The sequence below is a fragment of the Anomaloglossus baeobatrachus genome, chromosome 11 (genome assembly GCF_048569485.1).
Source record: "Anomaloglossus baeobatrachus isolate aAnoBae1 chromosome 11, aAnoBae1.hap1, whole genome shotgun sequence".
Taxonomy (NCBI): domain Eukaryota; kingdom Metazoa; phylum Chordata; class Amphibia; order Anura; family Aromobatidae; genus Anomaloglossus; species Anomaloglossus baeobatrachus.
The window spans coordinates 7,217,629-7,241,406 of record NC_134363.1 but is presented as its reverse complement, the minus strand read 5'-3'; the positions used below and the strand labels follow the sequence as shown (position 1 = coordinate 7,241,406).

Here is a 23,778-nt window from a genome sequence, read left to right as displayed (position 1 = left end):
CCGCACTTTGCGTTTTAAAACGCTGCGTTTAATTTGCATATTTTGTGGCAAAAACCATGCATTCAAAGAAGCAGCATGTCACTTGTTTTTGCCATTTTGGGTGCGTTTTGCTAACATTGAAGTCAATGAGAAATGGCAAAAACCAAGAAACTTCAAAGTTCCTGCGTTTTACCTGCTTTGTGTCAATATCCATGGAGGACTATGTCTTAACTGTTCATATGTTTATATGATCGTTTTATTGGAAACCAAGTAAAATAAAGCACCTGGAAATTTACTGACGTATTTCTCCTCCTTGCGCTGGGCAGAACTCTTTCCTCTTCATTATACTCAGGTAACAGCACCTGCAGCCCGAGCAGCAGAGGGAAATCTGAGCACATGGAATGGGTGAGCTGAAAGTTTTTCATATTGTTACCTGCTTTTTAGGTGCAGAAAACATGCGTTTTGGACTTCAAAAACGCATGCTTTTCTGACATTAAAATAATGGAATGATATGTCCCTTTACACACACACATAGTCCGACAATTAAATTAAAGCAAATTATGATGTTATTGCTATTTTAGCATTAAATATCATAAAACAGCTATAAGTTCATGAAATATAACTATTTTCTTTATTAATTCCAATATTATATGTTTTCCTTTTTTTTCTCTTTTTTCATTCTCTTTGACTATTTAATCTTAGTTTAGCAGTGTCTTCATGTTCAAAACGCATCTGTCAAAACGCAGGTGAAAAGCATGTAAAAAGCGCTAAAAACGCATCTAAAACGCAGCGTTTTTAGCGCTAAATTTCTGGAAAAGGCAACTTTGGCTAAATCAATTAAGGCAAAAATGTGCGTTCTAAACTGCATGTAGGGCAACGCAAAGTGCGGTCTTAGCCTTACACACAGCAGAATTTATGTGCAAAAAAACAGCAGAAAAAAATGCAGCATTTACACTACATGTGAACACGGACTAATTGTCCAAGCAGAGTGGATGAGACGTCTGAGATCTCCGTCCTCGGTGTCTAGAGACGCCACTGAACTCTGCGGATTTCGTGTTTTTATTATAAGCTTCAGGATTCACATCTGCAACAAACATGTATCAAATAAGGGGACAATGCATAAAAAACACTGCAGACACGCAATAATCAGAGGATTGTTATTGCACTCGTGCGGACACCTGCAGAAAAAATGCAGCATTTACGCTACGTGTGAACATGGCCTCAGCGATACATTTTTATTACATTATTTTATCGGTTTTAACAAAGAAAAGTAATAAATTGCGCAATTTTTTTCAGCATTTACCAATTCCCATAAATAATCGGATCACTGTGTTGTTCGGGTCATTACGATTACAGGGACAACAAATATGTCCATGTTATTTGCTGATTTGTGATGTTTATTATTTTATAAAAAAGCGCAATAAAAATTACATCATTATAATTTTTTTATTATTTTTAGTGATTTTATTACAAGAAAAAAAAACTCTTTTACTTTCCCTCTAGAATATAGGACACAGACGCTGCTCTGTACAATGGAGCTCTATGTCCTGTGTAATCTACTGTGTAAGAGGCTGCATTGTAGGTTCATCTGTATAAATCCTCCCTCTGACATCATTGTTCCTTGTGGCTACTGGACAGATATTTGAAAGTTGCTGTATTGAATCCAAGGGGGTAAAAATAAAGAAACCGTTTTTCTATATATACTGTATTTGTATTTTATTCTCATTTTTTTTATAGTAGTTTTATGGGAACAAATGAATCTGATTTTTTGCTGAAATGATTTGTTTTTATATGTTCATATTCCTCTGAACTTTCCTACCCAGCAGGATTCGTGGACACATGGAGAGGGTGAGCTGGTCATATCTTGGTCTTTAAATATAAGAGTGATACATAAGAGTGGTAGATACATAGACGAGTAAAGATGAGCGAGCCTTTGGAGATTCGGTTCGCTGGGAGTAAACAAACCGAACGTCCATGTGTCCGAACCTTGCCCGAGGAGGTGCGGAAACAGTGATTAGCAATGTGAACCTCTGCCCACATAAAGCCAGCCATAAGCAGATCACTTCCAGGAAAGGGAGGGCAGACATTTTTTTTATCTTTTGGGGGGTTGCACACGATATCTGATCACGCTGTTGTTACCCCCCGTTTTCAAACACTGCAGACGGCTCACACAGGGCTGAGCCCCCGCATACCTGAGCACAGCGCTGAACCCCCGCATACCTGAGCACAGGGCTGAGCCCCCGCATACCTGAGTACGGCGCTGAGCCCCCGCATACCTGAGCACAGCGCTGAGCCCCCGCATACCTGAGCACAGGGCTGAGCCCCCGCGTACCTGAGCACAGTGCTGAGCCCCCGCATACCTGAGCACAGGGCTGAGACCCCGCATACCTGAGCACAGCACTGAGCCCCCGCATACCTGAGCATAGCGCTGAGCCCCCGCATACCTGAGCACAGGGCTGAGCCCCTGCATACCTGAGTACAGCGCTGAGCCCCCACGTACCTGAGCCCAGCGCTGAGCCCCCACATATCTGAGCACAGGGCTGAGCCCCCGCGTACCTGAGTACAGCGCTGAGCCCCCGCATACCTGAGTACTGCGCTGAGCCCCCGCGTACCTGAGTACAGCGCTGAGCCCCCGCATACCTGAGCACAGGGCTGAGCCCCCGCATACCTGAGCACAGGGCTGAGCACCCGCATACCTGAGTACAGCGCTGAGCCCCCGCGTACCTGAGCACAGCGCTGAGCCCCCGAATACCTGAGCACAGGGCTGAGCCCCCGCATACCCGAGTACAGCGCTGAGCCCCCGCATACCTGAGTACGGCGCTGAGCCCCCGCATACCTGAGCACAGCGCTGAGCCCCCGCATACCTGAGCACAGGGCTGAGCCCCCACGTACCTGAGCCCAGCGCTGAGCCCCCACATCTGAGCACAGGGCTGAGCCCCCGCGTACCTGAGTACAGCGCTGAGCCCCCGCATACCTGAGTACTGCGCTGAGCCCCCGCGTACCTGAGTACAGCGCTGAGCCCCCGCATACCTGAGCACAGGGCTGAGCCCCCGCATACCTGAGCACAGGGCTGAGCCCCCGCATACCTGAGTACAGCGCTGAGCCCCCGCGTACCTGAGCACAGCGCTGAGCCCCCGAATACCTGAGCACAGGGCTGAGCCCCCGCATACCCGAGTACAGCGCTGAGCCCCCGCATACCTGAGTACGGCGCTGAGCCCCCGCATACCTGAGCACAGCGCTGAGCCCCCGCATACCTGAGCACAGGGCTGAGCCCCCACGTACCTGAGCCCAGCGCTGAGCCCCCACATATCTGAGCACAGGGCTGAGCCCCCGCGTACCTGAGTACAGCGCTGAGCCCCCGCATACCTGAGTACTGCGCTGAGCCCCCGCGTACCTGAGTACAGCGCTGAGCCCCCGCATACCTGAGCACAGGGCTGAGCCCCCGCATACCTGAGCACAGGGCTGAGCCCCCGCATACCTGAGTACAGCGCTGAGCCCCCGCGTACCTGAGCACAGCGCTGAGCCCCCGAATACCTGAGCACAGGGCTGAGCCCCCGCATACCCGAGTACAGCGCTGAGCCCCCGCATACCTGAGTACAGCGCTGAGCCCCCGCGTACCTGACTACAGCGCTGAGCCCCCGCGTACTTGAGCACAGCGCTGCTCGTGCTAGTTAAGTTCGCATGTAAAGTAAGTTAGTATTGGGTTTGAAAAACAAAACTCAGGTTCACTCATCTGTACTCGGGAGTAAAAACAGACAGTAGGAGGTCCTGGTGCAATATATGTGCCCTTTGCAGTCCAATTACTTATCATAATGCACAATTCCACCTGGTATGTCCGTACTTGATAAGAGTGGTAAACACAATGTGTGGTAGATACATAGACGTTGTTGATCTGTGGAAGTGGTCGATACATGAGTATTAGATACATAGGTGCTATACAGAAGTGCTACACAAATTGTATTGGTAGATACATAGGAGGGGTCGATAATTAGGAGACTTAAAAAAATTTACATTTATTAGTTACACATTATATTAAATATGAATGTATACAGCACGCCTCCTGAAGGCCGTACACCACGAAACATGCGTTGGGGCTGAGGACACAGACCGTCCTTCCAGCTTGATGTTACTTTACTATTCAAAGGATCTATTATGAATTCCTTCTCTAAAATAAACATGGCACTGTAGTGTACCGATCTCTAGTACCAGCTCTCTACTTAAAGAGATACTGACCTCTTTTTGCATATAATTGATGGTGACAATTAGACCCTTTTTTGATGATATACCAAGGGAAAATAGTATCCCATATGGTAGAACAAAGAATATAATTAGGTCTTAGCTCAATTCCTCATTTTCCTCAGCTTAGCCATATTTCTATTAGTATTGGTTTGTCCCTGTGGAGAGTCCACAGTGTGTCTATCTCCCCCTTTTCACACTAGCAGTATCAGGTTATTTTTTTTTATGTGTTGTACACATCCATGTTAATATACAACTAATAAATTTAATATTTTTAAGCCAAAATACTTTTTCTTATTGTGTTTTGTGATTTCTAAGTTATGGCTTCCTTTTCACATACCAATGGTATGGTAAAATAATCTGTCAGTGAAAGAAAATTGGACATCAGCACTTCCCCATTGACTAACATTGGTCCAAGTGCTATCTGATAAAATATCGGCTAGCAATGGTCTAAAGCTGGGGTCACACTAAACGACAGCGACAACGACGTCGCTGTTACGTCACCATTTTCTGTGACGTAGCAGCGACCTTGTAAGTCGCTGTTATGATCGCTGCTTAGCTGTCAAACACAGCAGCCGAAGCAGCGATCATAACGACACGCGACGCTGTGCTGCAACATGTGCAGAGAGCAGGGAGCCGTGCACACTGAGCGCTGGCTTCCTGCTCTCCTAGCTACAGTACTCATCGGGTTAATTACACTATGTGTACTGCAGCTACATGTGCAGAGAGCAGGGAGCCGTGCACACTGAGCGCTGGCTTCCTGCTCTCCTAGCTACAGTACACATCGGGTTAATTACACGATGTGTACTGCAGCTACATGTGCAGAGAGCAGGGAGCCGCGCACACTGCTTAGCGCTGGCTCCCTGCTCTCCTAGCTACAGTACACATCGGGTTAATTACACGATATGTACTGCAGCTACATGTGCAGAGAGCAGGGAGCCGCGCACACTGCTTAGCGCTGGCTCCCTGCTCTCCTAGCTACAGTACACATCAGGTTAATTACACGATGTGTACTGCAGCTACATGTGCAGAGAGCAGGGAGCCGCGCACACTGCTTAGCGCTGGCTTCCTGCTCTCCTAGCTACAGTACACATCGGGTTAATTACACGATGTGTACTGCAGCTACATGTGCAGAGAGCAGGAGCCGGCACTGGCAGCGTGAGAGCGGCGGAGGCTGGTAACGAAGGTAAATATCGGGTAACCACCTTGGTTACCCGATGTTTACCTTGGTTACAGCTTAACGCAGCTGCCAGATGCCGGCTCCTGCTCGCTTCATTTCGTCGCTCTCTCGCTGTCACACACAGCGATCTGTGCGTCACAGCGGGAGAGCGACGACCAAAAAATGAAGCTGGACATTCAGCAACGAGCGGCGACCTCACAGCAGGGGCCAGCTCGTTGCTGGATGTCACACACAGCGACAGTGACGGGACGTCGCTGCAACGTCACAGAAAATGGTGACGTAGCAGCGACGTCGTTGTCGTTGTCGCTGTGTGTGACACCACCTTAATTTCCACGCTCGTGTGACCCTGCCCTTAAATTGTACGTAACAGAGATCAAAATCAATTTGGTTCTGGTGTTACCATTTTTCCCCAAAAATAAAACACTGTCTTATCATTTATTTTTGCCCCTGAAAATGCGCTAGGGCTTATTTTTGGGGTAGAGCTTATTTTCGAGGAAACACGGTTGGGGGAAATTTTACCCCTCAAAAAATAAAGATCCCCCCCTTCCAACGAGACCTCGGACTTCTGCATGGCTCCCAGGTTCTCCTGCGATCCTCGGCGGGCGCTCCCAGCAGGTATGCTGCACACTGTCCTCCCCTACTATTGGCTGAAGCACACACATCAGATTACACACACCCACACTCACATCAGATCGCACACCCTCACACACCACATCTAGCGATATTGATTGCCTCCGGCCGGCAGAGTGTAATGTATCGTTGCGTTCCAGCCGCAGGTCCTGTAAGCGCTCGATCCACAGGACCTCGCGCTCCCCTGCACTGCGTCTCACTCTGCTGGCCCGCAGCAATCAATATCACTGGAAGTGGTGTGTATGGGTGTGCGATCTGATGTGTGTGGGTGTGTGATCTGATCTGTGTATGGGTGTGTGATCTGATGTGTGTATGGGTGTGTGATCTGATGTGTGTATGGGTGTGTGATCTGATGTGTGTATGGGTGTGTGATCTGATGTGTGTATGGGTGTGTGATCTGATGTGTGTATGGGTGTTTGATCTGATGTGTGTATGGGTGTGTGATCTGATGTGTGTATGGGTGTGTGAACTGATGTGTGTGGGTGTGTGATCTGATGTGTGTGGGTGTGTGTGTGTGATCTGATCTGTGTATGGGTGTGTGATCTGATGTGTGTATGGGTGTGTGATCTGATGTGTGTATGGGTGTGTGATCTGATGTGTGTATGGGTGTGTGATCTGATGTGTGTATGGGTGTGTGATCTGATGTGTGTATGGGTGTGTGATCTGATGTGTGTATGGGTGTGTGATCTGATGTGTGTATGGGTGTGGGATCTGATGTGTGTATGAGTGTGTGATCTGATGTGTGTATGGGTGTGTGATCTGATGTGTGTATGGGTGTGTGATCTGATGTGTGTATGGGTGTGTGATCTGATGTGTGTATGGGTGTGTGATCTGATGTGTGTATGGGTGTGTGATCTGATGTGTGTATGGGTGTGTGATCTGATGTGTGTATGGGTGTGTGATCTGATGTGTGTATGGGTGTGTGATCTGATGTGTGTATGGGTGTGTGATCTGATGTGTGTATGGGTGTGTGATCTGATGTGTGTATGGGTGTGTGATCTGATGTGTGTATGGGTGTGTGATCTGATGTGTGTGGGTGTGTGTGCGATCTGATCTGTGTATGGGTGTGTGATCTGATGTGTGTATGGGTGTGTGATCTGATGTGTGTATGGGTGTGTGATCTGATGTGTGTAAGGGTGTGTGATCTGATGTGTGTATGGGTGTGTGATCTGATGTGTGTGGGTGTGTGTGCGATCTGATCTGTGTATGGGTGTGTGATCTGATGTGTGTATGGGTGTGTGATCTGATGTGTGTATGGGTGTGTGATCTGATGTGTGTAAGGGTGTGTGATCTGATGTGTGTAAGGGTGTGTGATCTGATGTGTGTAAGGGTGTGTGATCTGATGTGTGTATGGGTGTGTGATCTGATGTGTGTGGGTGTGTGTGCGATCTGATCTGTGTATGGGTGTGTGATCTGATGTGTGTATGGGTGTGTGATCTGATGTGTGTGGGTGTGTGTGCGATCTGATCTGTGTATGGGTGTGTGATCTGATGTGTGTATGGGTGTGTGATCTGATGTGTGTAAGGGTGTGTGATCTGATGTGTGTAAGGCTGTGTGATCTGATCTGTGTATGGGTGTGTGATCTGATCTGTGTATGGGTGTGTGATCTGATCTGTGTATGGGTGTGTGATCTGATGTGTGTATGGGTGTGTGATCTGATGTGTGTATGGGTGTGTGATCTGATGTGTGTATGGGTGTGTGATCTGATGTGTGTATGGGTGTGTGATCTGATGTGTGTAAGGGTGTGTGATCTGATGTGTGTATGGGTGTGTGATCTGATGTGTGTGGGTGTGTGTGCGATCTGATCTGTGTGTGGGTGTGTGATCTGATGTGTGTATGGGTGTGTGATCTGATGTGTGTATGGGTGTGTGATCTGATGTGTGTAAGGGTGTGTGATCTGATGTGTGTAAGGGTGTGTGATCTGATGTGTGTAAGGGTGTGTGATCTGATGTGTGTATGGGTGTGTGATCTGATGTGTGTATGGGTGTGTGATCTGATGTGTGTGGGTGTGTGTGCGATCTGATCTGTGTATGGGTGTGTGATCTGATGTGTGTATGGGTGTGTGATCTGATGTGTGTGGGTGTGTGTGCGATCTGATCTGTGTATGGGTGTGTGATCTGATGTGTGTATGGGTGTGTGATCTGATGTGTGTATGGGTGTGTGATCTGATGTGTGTAAGGGTGTGTGATCTGATGTGTGTAAGGCTGTGTGATCTGATCTGTGTATGGGTGTGTGATCTGATCTGTGTATGGGTGTGTGATCTGATCTGTGTATGGGTGTGTGATCTGATCTGTGTATGGGTGTGTGATCTGATGTGTGTGGGTGTGCAATCCGCTGCAGATCCTCCCGTTAGGCATAAGGTGAGTATGATCGTGGGGTCTTCTCTCTTTAGTCTTTTCTCTTCTAGGGTGTCCGCTTTCTATGATGAACTATCCTGTATTCTTTAACTTTTTTAGCTGCACGGACACTTCATTAATGAACTGCGACTAGGGCTTATTTTCAGGGTAGGGCTTATACTTAAGCCTTACGCAGAGAATGCTGAAAAGTCCTGCTAGGGCTTATTTTTGGGGCAGGGCTTATTTTCGGGGAAACGTGGTCTCTAGTATTGCATATTAGTTTAGTACTGCCATATTATTAACATGGAGATTTTATGAAGAATACATTCCTTGAGATATCTTTGATGATGAAGTTTGAATGGTAACACAGATGGTGCTCTATTATAGGCAATACATTTTAGTTACAAAAACCACCTAATACTGTTGAGTAGTGAAGAGGATGCAATATTAGTAAATGGTGAAAAGTATATATTAATAATAGTGAGAAGAGATGAGGATCTATAAGAATACACATTCAAAATGATGGATGAAGAGGATACCATATCCATCAGTAGTGGAGATACATAGCTGAATAGGAAACCTTTGTGAAACACAAGATCATGATCTAATATACAGGAATAATGAAGATGAGATCATTACATTGAATTGTAAACATATTGATAGATTTGGCCGTGATCTTGTCACCGTGCACTCCCTAATCCGCTATCTGTAATAATTCGATCATGAATCATTAATGTTATCACATCTCCAGATAATAATGGAAGTGACTTCAACCATGCATTTCCTGCAAAATGAAAATGCCCCTCTCCCTTATTAAAGGGAATCTGTCAGCAGGCTTCTGCTACCTTGTCTGGGAGCAGCATGATGTAAGTAAGGAAATTCTGAATCCAACAATGTATCACTTAGATTACTGGCTGCAGCCGTTCTGACACAATCTCAATTTTTAGTTTTATTCATGTAGCAGAGTCCAGGGAGCTGTCCCTGCTCACACCAGGCTCTATGGAGATTGTACATAGACAGCAAGGTGTCAATCACAGCAGGGGGCATGTTGGACTGCTGTGCATGAGAGTTTCTAGTCTTGTAATGATAAGGTTTCTGCTGCTGAGGCCTTTTTCACATGTTTGTGGAAAACACACATTTTTACTGACAAGTTGAAGGTGCATACGGTCCTCCGTGTGCTGTGATTTTGGCACACTTGTGTTCTCCGCGTGCTATCCGTGATAGCATACGGAGCTCTGGAACTTTTTACTCACCAGTCCCCAGCGCTGCTGTTTCCGGCGCTACTGCTTCCAGGTCCGCGGTGCAGTGAATATGCATGAGTATAATAAGTGGGCCCTGAAGCAAGTGACAGCAGTGCCGAAGACAGCAGCACTGGAGACAAGTGAGTATAGCAAATAATTTTATTTCACAGACACGTGTTTTCTCCGGTATGTGATCCATGTGACTTCACTGTGTGGTCCGTATGACATCAGTGCTGTCAGAGAAAAATGGATCTGCTAGGATCTATGATACAAGACAGAGGTTGAAGAGGATCTGCCAGAATCTATGGTACATGACTGTGGAAGGGGAGGATCTGCCAGGATCTATGGTACATGACTGTGGAAGGGGAGGATCTGCCAGGAAGAATCTATGGTACAAGACTGTGGGAGAAGAGAATCTGTCAGGATCTATGGTACAAGACTGAGGTAGAAGAGGATCTGCCAGGATCTATGGTACAAAACTGTGGAAGAGGAGGATCTGTCAGGAAGGATCTATGGTACAAAACTGTGGGAGAAGAGGATCTGCAAGATCTATGGTACAAGACAGAGGTAGAAGAGAATCTGCCAGGATCTATGGTACATGACTGTGGAAGAGGAGGATCTGTCAGGAAGGATCTATGGTACAAAACTGTGGGAGAAGAGGATCTGCAGGATCTATGGTACAAGACAGAGGTAGAAGAGAATCTGCCAGGATCTATGGTACAAGACTGAGGTAGAAGAGGATCTGCCAGGATCTATGGTACAAAACTGTGGAAGAGGAGGATCTGTCAGGAAGGATCTATGGTACAAAACTGTGGGAGAAGAGGATCTGCAGGATCTATGGTACAAGACAGAGGTAGAAGAGAATCTGCCAGGATCTATGGTACATGACTGTGGAAGAGGAGGATCTGTCAGGAAGGATCTATGGTACAAAACTGTGGGAGAAGAGGATCTGCAGGATCTATGGTACAAGACAGAGGTAGAAGAGAATCTGCCAGAATCTATGGTACATGACTGTGGAAGGGGAGGATCTGCCAGGATCTATGGTACATGACTGTGGAAGGGGAGGATCTGCCAGGAAGAATCTATGGTACAAGACTGTGGGAGAAGAGAATCTGCCAGGATCTATGGTACAAGACTGAGGAAGAAGAGGATCTGCCAGGATCTATGGTACATGACTGTGGAAGAGGAGGATCTGTCAGGAAGGATCTATGGTACAAAACTGTGGGAGAAGAGGATCTGCAGGATCTATGGTACAAGACAGAGGTAGAAGAGAATCTGCCAGAATCTATTGTACATGACTGTGGAAGGGGAGGATCTGCCAGGAAGGATCTATGGCACAAGACTGAGGTAGAAGAGGATCTGCAAGGATCTATGGTACATGACTGTGGAAGGGGAGGATCTGCCAGGAATAATCTATGGTACAAGACTGTGGGAGAAGAGAATCTGCCAGGATCTATGGTACAAGACTGAGGAAGAAGAGGATCTGCCAGGATCTATGGTACATGACTGTGGAAGAGGAGGATCTGTCAGGAAGGATCTATGGTACAAAACTGTGGGAGAAGAGGATCTGCAGGATCTATGTTACAAGACAGAGGTAGAAGAGAATCTGCCAGAATCTATGGTACAAGACCACGGAAGGGGAGGATCTGTCAGGAAGGATCTATGGCACAAGACTAAGGTAGAAGAGGATCTGTCAGGATCTATGGTACATGACTGAGGTGGAAGAGGATCTGCCAGGAAGGATCTATGGTACAAGACTGTGGGAGAAGAGGATCTGCAAGGATCTATGGTACAAGACTGTGGAAGGGGAGGATCTGCCAGGATCTATGGTACAAGACTGTGGTAGAAGAGGATCTGCCAGGATCTATGGTACATGACTGTGGAAGGGGAGGATCTGCCAGGATCTATGGTACAACACTGTGGAATGGGAGGATCTGCCAGGATCTATGGTACAACACTGTGGAAGGGGAGGATCTGCCAAGATCTATGGTACAACACTGTGGAAGGGGAGGATCTGCCAGGATCTATGGTACAAGACTGAGGTAGAAGAGGATCTGCCAGGATCTATGGTACATGACTGTGGAAGGGGAGGATCTGCCAGGATCTATGGTACAAGACTGAGGTAGAAGAGGATCTGCCAGGATCTATGGTACATGACTGTGGAAGGGGAAGATCTGCCAGGATCTATGGTACAACACTGTGGAAGGGGAAGATCTGCCAGGATCTATGGTACAACACTGTGGAAGGGGAGGATCTGCAAGGTTCTATGGTACATGACTGTGGGAGGAGAAGATCTGCTGTGGTAATGGAGAATGAAGATGCAGCGTGGGAGGGAAGGAGCCAGTGGTTCTCAGCAGCTGCTTCTTCCTCAGGTTCTTGCAGGATGTGTAGTCACATGTGGGCATAGACAAGATGAATGCAGCTCAGGTCCAGATGATGACCTAATTGTCAATGTACAGGTTATTGCTGCTCATAGACGGCCTGCTCTTCGAAAGGAGCTCAGATTTTCTACCAAGCAATGGGTTAAAGAAGGAAACACATTTATGAGGTGGAAGGATGAAGCGAAGGCCTGTGGCATACATCAGGTTAACAACAATGCAGAACACACTGCTGGATTTCTGGCAATGAAGCGTTAATGCCATGCACTATAACAAGGGGCAGAATGCAGCCGAGCGAGGACTGCATCCAGGAGAACGTGTCCCCATTGCCCTCGCCAGGTCTCCCCCCTGGAACCATTTCTATGGTTACCACCACTCACCCATCTCCAGGTCTGGCTCACATCCTTAGAAATGCTCCTCTCGCCTCCTCTTCCTCCTCCTCCCTCCTGCATCTCCGAGGGGATTCAATCACGACCAAAATTCCCCCTTCACTTCCAGAGAAAATAAGAAGGAATTCTGTAAAAAAAAAAATGGGGACTAACGACGAATGTGGATGAGCAAATATAAGTGTCCTTAATTCCTGAGTCCAGATGAGTCAGGAGAAATAATGCTGCAGACCGGGAGGCCCAAGTGAGTGGCCAGCAGCTGCAGGGCCCATTCCAGGGGGTGCAGGTCCCCTCAAGCCCCTGCGGCCGTCCAGAGGTGGAGAGATCCAAGGAAGACGATGGCTCACTGTGGTGGATGGATCACTGTGGTGGATGGATCACTGTGACGATGGCTCCCTGTGATGATGGCTCCCTTGTGCTGATGGCTCCCTGTCCTGGATGGATCACTGTGGTGGACGGCTCTCTGTGATGATGGCTCTCTGTGATGATGGCTCTCTGTGATGATGGCTCCTGTGGTGGATGGCTCCTTGTGCTGATGGCTCCCTGTCCTGGATGGCTCCTTGGGGCTGGATGGCTCCTTGGGCTGGATGGCTCTGTTCTCCTGCCACCCTGCAGGCGATTCCCCCACTCCGGACTCAGTCACTGTGTCTATCTTCCAGCCCACCCCCCTGGCAGCTCTGTTTTCCGAGTGAAATAATTTCTCCTTTGTGATGTAATTATGGTTTCTAGTCACACAGCAGTGCAGGGAACCTCTCACAGCTCGCCTTCCCCTCCATCCTTCTCTCTGCCACTGTCCTCTTGTTTTTCTCTCACAGCCATTTGTCTGTGCAGCTGCACTCTGATTCCATCTTGCACATCATTTCCAGCCTGACACCCCCACCAAGACTTGCTTAACACAGAATGAATAGAAGATGCTTGCTGCAAGCTGCCCCCACCGGAGTCGATGTGATCTTCCAATCTCCTCCTCACAGTCCCTTCCAGTCTTGCCAGGGAGGTCTGATGGCTGTCTTTTTATCCGCAGGACACCCCAATATCTTTCAGTAAAGGCCCCGGGGACGTAAAACACCACCTTTCCCACAGACGTGTGGAGAATCCACCTTGTTTTTTCCCCTTCTGTGCACTTCAGTGAACAAATTAAATCCAATTATCTAATTAGCCGTTTCCAGTAGAAATAATTCTGATTGGTTGTCATGTTACTATTCGTGAAGATGAGGTGCAGAAGCGGCTGCAAGAGAAAAGGGATCAGATCCCTCTCTGTGGTACAGACCATGTTCCTCCTACCAGAAAGGCGGAGGCTGATGCAAGAGATGACCTGTGTGGTGGGATACATGGAAAGAGAGAGCGAAGACAAGGAAAGGCGCTGGACATGGAATCTACTGGAAATGACGCAAAGAAAAAACAAAGCCACATCATATACTTACATCAAAAGATGCAACACTGAGATAGCTGGCACTGAAAGCATGATCGGGGGCGCAAGAGAAGAAAATCCCACCAGAAATACACCCTGATGAGAATCCCATTAGGGGACTATGCCGAATTAGGCCTGACATACAGATATTTGAGAGAGAGGATCTCAGAGGCTTTAGTGGTCTCCACTCTTCATGAGGACATCAGGGAACCTAACATACAGCCACTTATAAATGGCAACTATTATACTTCATCGTCACATTGTGACATGCTGACCATTGGGACCGAGGCTGTCTATTATGCCTCTAGTATGTCTCCTGCACCTCTCCAGGAGAGATGAGCAGTGTTCGAATCAAACTGTTCGCCAATCTCAAATTCGACCTGTTTTAAACGATGTTCAAGTCGTTCGACGAACGTGAACAATTAGCTTCAAATTCGACAGTTCAAGGTTATGTTCGATAACAGTTCGATCACCAAAAGCGTAACTGGCTTTTCACAGTAAGGCCTGAGACACACAGCAAGAAAACCGGTGCGAGTGGAGTGCGATAAAACATCGCATTCCACTCGGACCAATATTAGCCTGTGTGTCAGTGCACATGAGCGATTATTTTCTCAGCCCTAATCGGACTGAGAAAACAATCACAGCGTGCTGCGATTGTAAGGCGAGACTCTTTCTCTCGCACCCATTCAAGTGTATGGGGCAAGAAAAAAAATCACTGCACTCGCGGTACATCGGGGAGCAGGGGGTATAGGGGGGCGGGGTTTAGATCAGTGCTGCTGAAATAATGGCGATCTCCATTTTTTTTTCCTAACCACATGTACAGTAGGGCGGTGCAGGCTGTCAGCCAATCACACACACACAGCAAAGTGTATTTTGCACACAAGCAAGGGCATGTGTCATTGGCTGTGTATGTCATATGTCCTTGCCCTATAAGACCCATTTTCCCCATCGCCGCCATTACCTCAGTGCTGCAGTTGTGTGTCAGTCACCGCTACTGCTCCTGTGGGCACTATAAATTGTAATAGAGAGATAGGTTTAGGGAGCTGTAATTTCAGCTCTTTTGAGAGCTAGGTTAGAGCAGTTCCTAGCAATTTTTGCCAGGCAGGTCTGTGCCAGTGCTGTGCAAGTGTTTTTCACAGCATCTGGCAAAATCTAGCTCAGGCAATCCTTTTGGGCAGGTAGTGTAGCACTGCTGTGAAGAAAGCTACACCGCCTGTCTATCCAGTAGCCAATTTTTTACTGCAGCTAGCCCAGGCAATCCCTTGGGCATAGTAGCAGTGTCTGGTAGGCAGCGTTGTAGCCCAGCTGTAAAGTAGGCTACATATCCAGTAGCCAATTTTTTACTGCAGCTAGCCCAGGCAATCCCTTGGGCATAGTAGCAGTGTCTGGTAGGCAGCGTTGTAGCCCAGCTGTAAAGTAGGCTACATATCCAGTAGCCAATTTTTTACTGCAGCTAGCCCAGGCAATCCCTTGGGCATAGTAGCAGTGTCTGGTAGTCAGCGTTGTAGCCCAGCTGCAAAGTAAGCTTCACTGCCTGTCTATCCAATAGCCAATTTTTTACTGCAGCTAGTGTCGCGGGCGGGGGCGCAGGACACGGCCAGTGGGGAGCTACTCGAGACGCTCGGATCCGGGATCGTGGCTGTGGCTCGAGTGGCAGCCGAATCCAGGGCTCTTGCAGCAGCCCACAACAATATAAAAGGGGGTATTTACAAAGGGAGAATTTGTCAGTGACGCCACCCGTGGGTTGTGGTGATGGTTGGTAACACCGCCGCTGCCTTTGTATGGGATGCCCGGGGCTGATGGAGCGGGGCAGCAGAATGGTATCCCCTCCACGGGTAGGGGAGGTGTTGTCCCGGGGCCCAGATGTAAGTGGAGTGCAGTGCTGGGGTGCCATCTGCAGGCGGGATCGGATGACACCGGTGTACTCACTGTTGTTGAATAAACCACACAAAGTCCAAGTAGTACCAAGTGTCGGATACCGGTAGCCTCCGGAGGGGTGTGCTCGAGTCCCGCACACCGATTGACAGGACAGGGGCCCTTCCTCCTTCACATTTGTGTTTTTGTCTTGCGTGTTGACTAGTCCACATGAAACGGGAAAAGTCCACTCCCGGTGTCTTTGCTGTGGGAGCTGTTGCGCGCGAGATCTGACCCTTGGGATTTTTGCAGGCACTTGCAGACGCCCTATCCCCCACGTTGGGCTTCCGTCTCGCTCTATCTGGGCTCACTGGTGGGACAAGATGTGTAATCTTGTCCCCTGCTGGCTGATTAACAAGGGGCTTGAAGCTGTCCTCGCCCTAGGGCCAAGGCACCCTGACTGTGCACAGCCTCCGGACCGGATTCCCGCTGTCGGCACCGGCGGGCTACAACCTTGCCCCGGTCCACTTAAGGTCTCCCGCGACCTGATCTCCGTCGCCTGTGGCCCTTCTCTGCCATCTGCCACCTAGTCAGCTCAGGTAGTCTGGTAGTCCGGGAGCTACAACCCCCGACTACCACTTCACTCCTCTCACTTCCTCTCTCTACTACACACTGACGTGTTTCCTCCCCTCACACCTCAGGACCCTTAGGTGGGTGTCACTATCTGCCTGGTCCCATCCACTGGTGTGTCCCTATTGTCCTGGTGGAGTGACTAGGCTTTGTGGCTGGTGTTTGTACCTGTGTGTGGGGTTGTGTTGGTATGCCAAGGAGGATGGAGTCCTGCACCTGGAAGATGTGTGCAGTCTCTGTGACAACCTGGTTTTGCCAGGGCGTCACACAAGCCCAGGCAATCCCTTGGGCATAGTAGCAGTGTCTGGTAGTTAGCGTTATAGCCCAGCTGTAAAGTAAGCTACACCGCCTGTCTATCCAGTGGCCAATTTTTTACTTCAGCTAGCCCAGGCAATCCCTTGGGCATAGTAGCAGTGTCTGGTAGTCAGCGTTGTAGCCCAGCTGTAAAGTAAGCTACACCACCTGTCTATCCAGTAGCCAATTTTTACTGCAGCTAGCCCAGGCAATACTTTGGGCTTAGTATCACTGTTTGGCCACTCAGCTCTGCTCGATTTCCATCCTAATTTTTTTTGCCAACAACTGCAGAGTTGCCAATTTTTTCACATACAAAATGAGTGGCAAAAGGCCAGATGCTGGTGGAAAGGGGAACAGGCGTGTTGGAAAGGGGAAACACGTTTTTGTCCGTGGGGTAGGTGGTAAAGCAGTAGTAACATCTGCTGAAGAAAGACCATCTTCCAGCCAAAGTAAGATGTCTACTTCTTTCCATGGACAATCTGATATGATCCCTTTCTTACGGAAACGACCATCGCTACCAAATGTAGATGAGGCACAAAAAGAGCAGGTGCTTGAATGGATCTCAAGTGCTCCATCAAGTGGCCTCTCCTCCACCTCAACTTCAACATCCCAAATACTCCAGTCCTCTGAGGTGTCACGCCAATCGCACTTGCTTCCTACCAGCTCTCAAGTCTCCACCCGCCCTGCTGAGTATGGGGTAATAGAGATGGTTGAGTCTGCAGAGCTGTTCAGTCACACTATAACCTGGGAATCAGAGGTCTGCTCCAAAGCTGCAGTGAGTCCAGACAAGGAAATGATCTGCAGTTATGGCCAGAATCTTTGTGAGTTGGATTGAGGCCCAGATGAAGAAGGTTCTGAGCATAATGTAGACCCTCATTCCCAAACTGTAACGCTTCTTGGTGGAGACAATGAGGAACACGCTGATGAGACTCAGATACCTGATTGGAATGACAACTTAACTATTCGGTCAGGGCAGGAAGAGGTTGGCTCTGAGGACGAGGGGAGTGAGAACACAAAGGGTGATGATGAGGCTGGAGATCCCACTTACTGTCAACCCACAGTCAGCCAGTCGATGAGGTCAGCAGAGGAGGTGGAGGAGGATGCTACTGGTGACGAGGTTAGGTTGCGCCTTCCTGAACAGAGATGGAGTACTGGAAGCACGTCAATAACTGCATCCTCAGCCACAACTCTGCCTCTGAGCAGAAGTCGTGGTGGCTCTGCTGGTCGCATGGGCTCTAAGCCTTGCCTAGCATGGGCCTTTTTTAACATGGCAAAGGATCACTCAACTCATGTCATCTGTAAGATTTTTCGCCAATCTCCGAGTAGAGGCCAAAAACTCACTAGTTTGAGTACTTTGTCCATGAACCGTCAGATGGATATGAAGCGTAAGTCACAGTGGGAAGCTCACTGTGCTACAATGCGGCCTAGCGGGGCGGGCCAACCACCGTCTGCCCCATCAAGTACATCCATGTACTCTTCATCCTCTGTGACTGTGGGGACAGCAGTCACACATGCTTTTGGACACACACCTTCTACCTCTTTACCCGCAACAGGGTTATTGGCATGTCGTCAGTTGTTTTGGAAGTGGAAACAGCTGCTGGTGTCGAGCTCTCTCAGACATCGAGAGCACCACCTTTGGATTTAAGGCAACATTATATCTCCGCCTGCACCTTCCTCACAGATCAGCAGTTTGCCAGGGACAACCTACTCAACGCCGTCTCAGCATAGCAGCCAGCCCTCAGTCCCTCAGATGTGGATAAGTAAAAGACCATATCCTCCTAGCCATGACAAAGCTAAGAAGTTGAATTATACCGTCTGCAAGCTGTTGGCTACAGAAATGCTACCCTTCCGCCTGGTGGACACAGAGGATTTTCGAGACCTTATGTCTGTCACAGTGCCTCAGTACCAGATGCCCAGTCACCACTACTGCTCCATGAAAGGTGTGCCTGCGCTACACCAGCATGTGGCACACAACATCACCGCTTCCTTGAGAAACTCTGTGTGTGACAGGGTGCATTTCACCACAGATACTTGGAACAGTAAGCATGGACAGGGGCGTTAGATGTCGCTGACTGGGCACTGGGTAACTATGATGAGAGATGGAGAAGGGTCTGCTGTACAAGTCTTGCCGTCCCCACGAGTTGTGCGTCAATCCTCTGTTTGTAGAAGTTCATCCACTGTTTCTGCCTCTTACACCTCGTCTGGTCCTCCACCTCCGCCCAAAGCCTGTCTGGTAAGGCCACCCGCGTTGTAACAGAGCACAAGGAATCCCGCACACCTCCCTACTATGCTGGCAGCAGAGCTCAACAGCATCATGCGGTCTTTACTTTGAAATGTCTGGGAAATGTGAGTCACACAGCTAAGGAGTTGTGGTCAGCTCTGGAGACCAAGTTTCATCAACGGTTGTCTCCACTCAACCTGTAGCCAGGGAAGGCCATGTGCGACAATGCTGCAAACCTGGGTGCGACCCTTCGACGGGGCGATGTGACACACGTGCCTTGTATGGCTCACGTGTTTTACCTGGTTGTCCAGCAATTTTTAACCCACTATTCTGGCCTACATGGGCTTCTGCAGAGGGCACAGTCTCTGTGTGCTCACTTCTGCCGTTCACACCCTGCAGCTCAACAATTTGCATCGCTCCAGAAGTCTTTCGGCCTGCCGGTTCACCGGCTGAAATGCGAAGTGCCAACACACTGGAATTCGACTCTGCACATGTTGCAGCGACTGTGGCAACAACGCCGAGCCCTGGTGCAATATGTTATGACGTATAGCCTGGGCCAACGAGATCCAGAGGTGGGGCAGATCACGCTGCTGGAGTGGTCTCAGATCAAGGACCTATGCACCCTTCTGCACAGTTTTGAAATGATGACGAAGATGTTTAGCGCTGACAATGCCATTATCAGCATGACTATTCCAGTCATCTACATGCTGGAGCACACTGTAAACAGTATTCGGAGTCAGGTGGTGGGACAAGGGAAGGGAAGGAAGTACAGAAGGAGTCATATGCGGAAGGGATAACAAGATCTCCAAGGTCCAGATGGTCAGCAGCACCAAGGCGGCAGGCATGGGACAGTGGGGGAGAGGGATTAACAAGGGCGCATGGTAGCAGTCAAACTGTTGAGGAAGGTGCAGGAGCCCAGGAAGAAATGGAGGACGAACTGGCGATGGGCATCGAAGACTCAGCAGATGAGGGAGACCTTGATCACATTTCTGTTGTGCGAGGTTGGGGGGAGAGGGCAGAGGAAGAAAGCATGATTCTCACCTCGCCGCCACCAACACAACCATACGGTATTATTTTGTCCCTCATGAAGGCTCTTTTATGAGCCGAAGCGTTGGACAGAACCATTTTATGTGTATGATCACACTCGTTTATCACCTTGACAACTTTAAATAAATCACGAGCATACTACAAACCTATTGACTCTTTCAATTTTTTCCTCAACTTTGTGCCAGGGATCTACTTTTGTTTGTACCAACACAACAAGGACTTGGTCCTCCTGGATGCGCAAGACACATGATGAGCGCCTTCTTGCTGCATTACCTACAACATGAAACCTCGGATTGTCAGAATTCGAAGTAATACTGACTACTGGGTTGCCACACTTTTAGATCCCCGGTGCAAGACAAAATTTGGCGAAATAATTCCTGCCATAGAAAGGGACGCACGTATGAAGGAGTATCTGCAGAAGCTGTTACAGAATCTTAGATCGGCTTTTCCACTAAACACCAGTGGTGAACATGTGTCGCCCCCACGTCCGCAGCCGGGCTGCTCAGATCCTCGGTGGCTCAAGAGGGCTCCGGACCCGGGGGTTGTGCGGCTCCTCAAACAAAGGGGGTTATGTACAGGGGATGTTGTGGAAAGTTTGTGACGCCACCCGTGGTGTGTGGTAAGATGGAGAACCACCGCTGCGATTGGGAGTACCCGGTGGCGATGGCGTGGGCAGGTAGGTGTTTAACCCCTCCACCGGTAGGGGGAATACCCCGGGGCTCGGTGATAGTGACTATGAGGTGCCATTGGGACGGTAGGTGTCACTTGTGTACTCACTCAGTCCAATAACGCTGACATCGACAACCGTAGTAAACCAAAGTTCTGGATACCACTGCTGCCGAGGGGGAGTACGCCTTTGTCCCGTTTCTGTTGGTGTTGCCTGTTAGCCTGTGACCTTTCTCCGTGGCACCTTGTCTTCTAGTTGGCCCCTTTAGTCTAAAACTAATCGGGTCCCGCTCCCCAATGTGGCTAACTGAGGGAGCTTGCTCTCAGGGTTCAAGCTTGGCATTTTCTGCACCGTGTAGTGGAAAGTCCTATCCCCCTCGTTGCGCTAGTACCCCGATTTTGGAGCTGGTGGAGAACGGATCTTGAAGGCTCCATCCTCGTCGGGTAAATTGTTATGACGCCTGAAGCTACTCCCTGACCTAGGGTCCACGTACCCTGTCATGCCCTGGCCCCTGCCCGGTGATGGCACAAGGCCGCCGGCTGTCCTCCTCGACAGTCCGTGCCCCTTGTCACGATCCCCTGCGATAGGGGTCCAGCTCCTACCAGGCCCAGACCAACGTCTGCAACCTAGTAGTTCCTAGGAGCCCAGCTCCTGACCTCTCACTTTCACCTCCAACACTACACTCTCTCTTTCTCAGACTGACTCCTGACACTCCTGACCTCCCCTTTAACCAACCCCCAAGTGGGCGATCCTATTCCACTCAGGCCGTCTACTGGTGTGTGGTGGGTGTGGTGCAGAGTGTTCCTAGGATTTTGATTAGCTGTTCTTGGCAACACCAAAGGTTAGAGACCCGTTACCAAGGAAAAGGGGGATATTGCACAGAAGGGCAGATTGCACAATACCCTGTGACGACCTGATAGGCCAGGGTGTCACACACAGAGTGAATCTCACAGTTCTAACTTGCCAACCATGGGACTGTCGAGTCATCACTCAAACCGTACCAGCAACACCGTATCAGGTGGTAACAGCAATTTTATGGAATCGTTTCATGAATTTTTAAGACCATCCTTTGCAAGGCCAGAAGACACAAGAAGTCTGACACATACAGTAGTCAACGCCTGGAGAGGATGATACAGGAGTATCTCCAAATGAATATCGATGCCATGACTCTGCAACTGGAGCCTTGTTCATTTTGGGCTTCCAATATGAAAAAAATGGCCTGAGCTCGCCACTTACGCCTTGTAGATCCTGTTGTGTCCCGCAACCAGCGTTCTCTCGGAACGTGTATTCAGTGCTGCTGGGGGTGTGCTGACAGATAAGCGCACGCATCTGTCCAATGACATTGTGGAGAGACCAACGTTCATCAAGATGAACAGGTCATGGATCCGCAAGGACTTTTCTACCCTTGTGTCATCCTGGGGAGAGTAAAGGCTTGTGGATTTTTGAATGTGCTTCATGAAAATTACCATTTTAAGTTTGCAACTGTGGGACAATTGATGCCACTTAAATGGTGTCTGTGCCCAAATTTTTGGAAAAAATTGAGACTCTTGTTGGAGTCCCCTTGCTGTGTTTTACATGATTTTAGAAGGGCATGACATGCCTACATCTGTGTTTCCTCCTCCTTTTACTTGTCCAGCTCTTTTCTTTTCGCATGAGTATATGTACTTGTCACTTTTCCATGTGTTTGTGATGTCTTCTGAGTAATTTGTCACCTTTTAGACACCTTAGAAGGTGTTTTCTATGTGTTTTCTATGTGTTTGTGTTTGCCTGCCATTGCTTTCAATGGCGTTCGACGGTGTTCAAAAGTGTTCGAAGAACCGAACACGAACACTAGGGTAGTGGCTCATCTCTACTCTCTAGTATTGATCTCTTCTTTCTCTTGTATGTCTCCTGCATCTCTCTAGTTTTGATCTCTTCTGTCTCTAGTATATCTCCTGCACCCCTCTAGTATTGATCTCTTCTGTCTCTAGTATGTCTCCTGCATCTCTCTAGTATTGATGTCTTCTGTCTCTAGTATGTCTCCTGCATCTCTCTAGTATTGATTTTTTTCTGTCTCTAGTATGCCAGAGGAGTGTCTGCTCCAGTAAGGGGGGGAATAGGAGTGCAGGGCAGGCAAGACAGGTACTGGTAGTGGGGGACTCAATTATTAGGGGGACAGATAGGGCAATCTGTCACAAAGACAGGGATCGCCGAACAGTGTGTTGTCTTCCTGGCGCTCGAGTTCGGCACATCGCTGATCGGGTTGACAGATTACTGGGAGGGGCTGGGGAGGACCCAGCGGTCATTGTACACATTGGCACAAATGACAAAGTTAGAGGTAGGTGGAAGGTCCTTAAAGATGATTTCAGGGAATTAGGTTGTAAGCTTAAAGCATGGACCTCAAAGGTGGTATTTTCGGAAATACTACCTGTGTCACGAGCCACACCAGAGAGGCAAAGAGAGATCAGGGAGGTTAACAGGTGGCTCAGGAATTGGTGTAGGAAAGAGGGTTTTGGGTTCCTGGAGAATTGGGCCGACTTTTCAGTTGGCTACAGATTCTATGCTAGGGATGGGCTGCATCTTAATGGGGAAGGTGCAGCTCTGCTGGGGCAGAAATGGCTAGAAGGTTGGAGGAGTGTTTAAACTAGGAATGGGGGGCGAGGGTATTCACTTTATAGAAGGGGAATGTAGTGCAGATAGTGACCAGGGCACAAGTAATGAAATTGGGGGTGGTACGGGGGGAAGGGTTAGGACAGTTAATACAGTAAGCAGGAATACAGGTACAGAGTCATACGTAACGTGCATGTACACTTATGCCCGAAGCCTCACAAATAAGGTGGAGGAATTAGAATTAATATTGTTGGAAGAAATTATGATATAGTGGGGATATCAGAGACATGGCTGGATGAGAGCTATGACTGGGCTGTTAATTTACAGGGTTATAGCCTATTCAGGAATGACCGTACAAATAAGCGAGGGGGAGGTGTGTGTCTATATGTAAAATCATCCTTAAAACCCATCCTGCGTGACCACATATGTGAGGGTACTGAGAATGTAGAGTCCCTATGGGTGGAGATAAGGGGGGGAGAATGAATAATAAAATACTGATAGGGGTGTGTTATAAGACGCCGAATATTATGGAAGAGGTAGAGAATCTCCTCATAAAACAAATTGATAAAGCAGCGAGTCTCGGAGAGGTAATTATTATTGGGGACTTTAACTATCCTGATATAAATTGGGGAACAGAAACTTGCAGTTCCAGCAAAGGAAATAGATTTTTGATAACAATGAAAGATAATTACCTTTCACAAA

At 48.6% G+C, this 23,778-nt stretch overlaps 1 protein-coding gene across 3 annotated transcripts in view; it reads right to left on the bottom strand.

Moving 5' to 3' along the window:
• The window catches only part of LRRC4B (leucine rich repeat containing 4B), a 275,358-nt gene that overhangs the window by 122,153 nt on the left and 129,427 nt on the right, over positions 1-23,778 (bottom strand). Inside the window, exon 1 of one of the 3 annotated variants that reach the window (XM_075329292.1) lies at positions 12,361-13,637. The exons of the other annotated variants lie outside the window; for them this stretch is intronic. The gene's annotated coding sequence lies outside the window, so the exon portion shown is untranslated. Of the gene's footprint in view, positions 1-12,360; positions 13,638-23,778 lie in introns of those variants that run through there. 3 annotated transcript variants of the gene reach the window in all.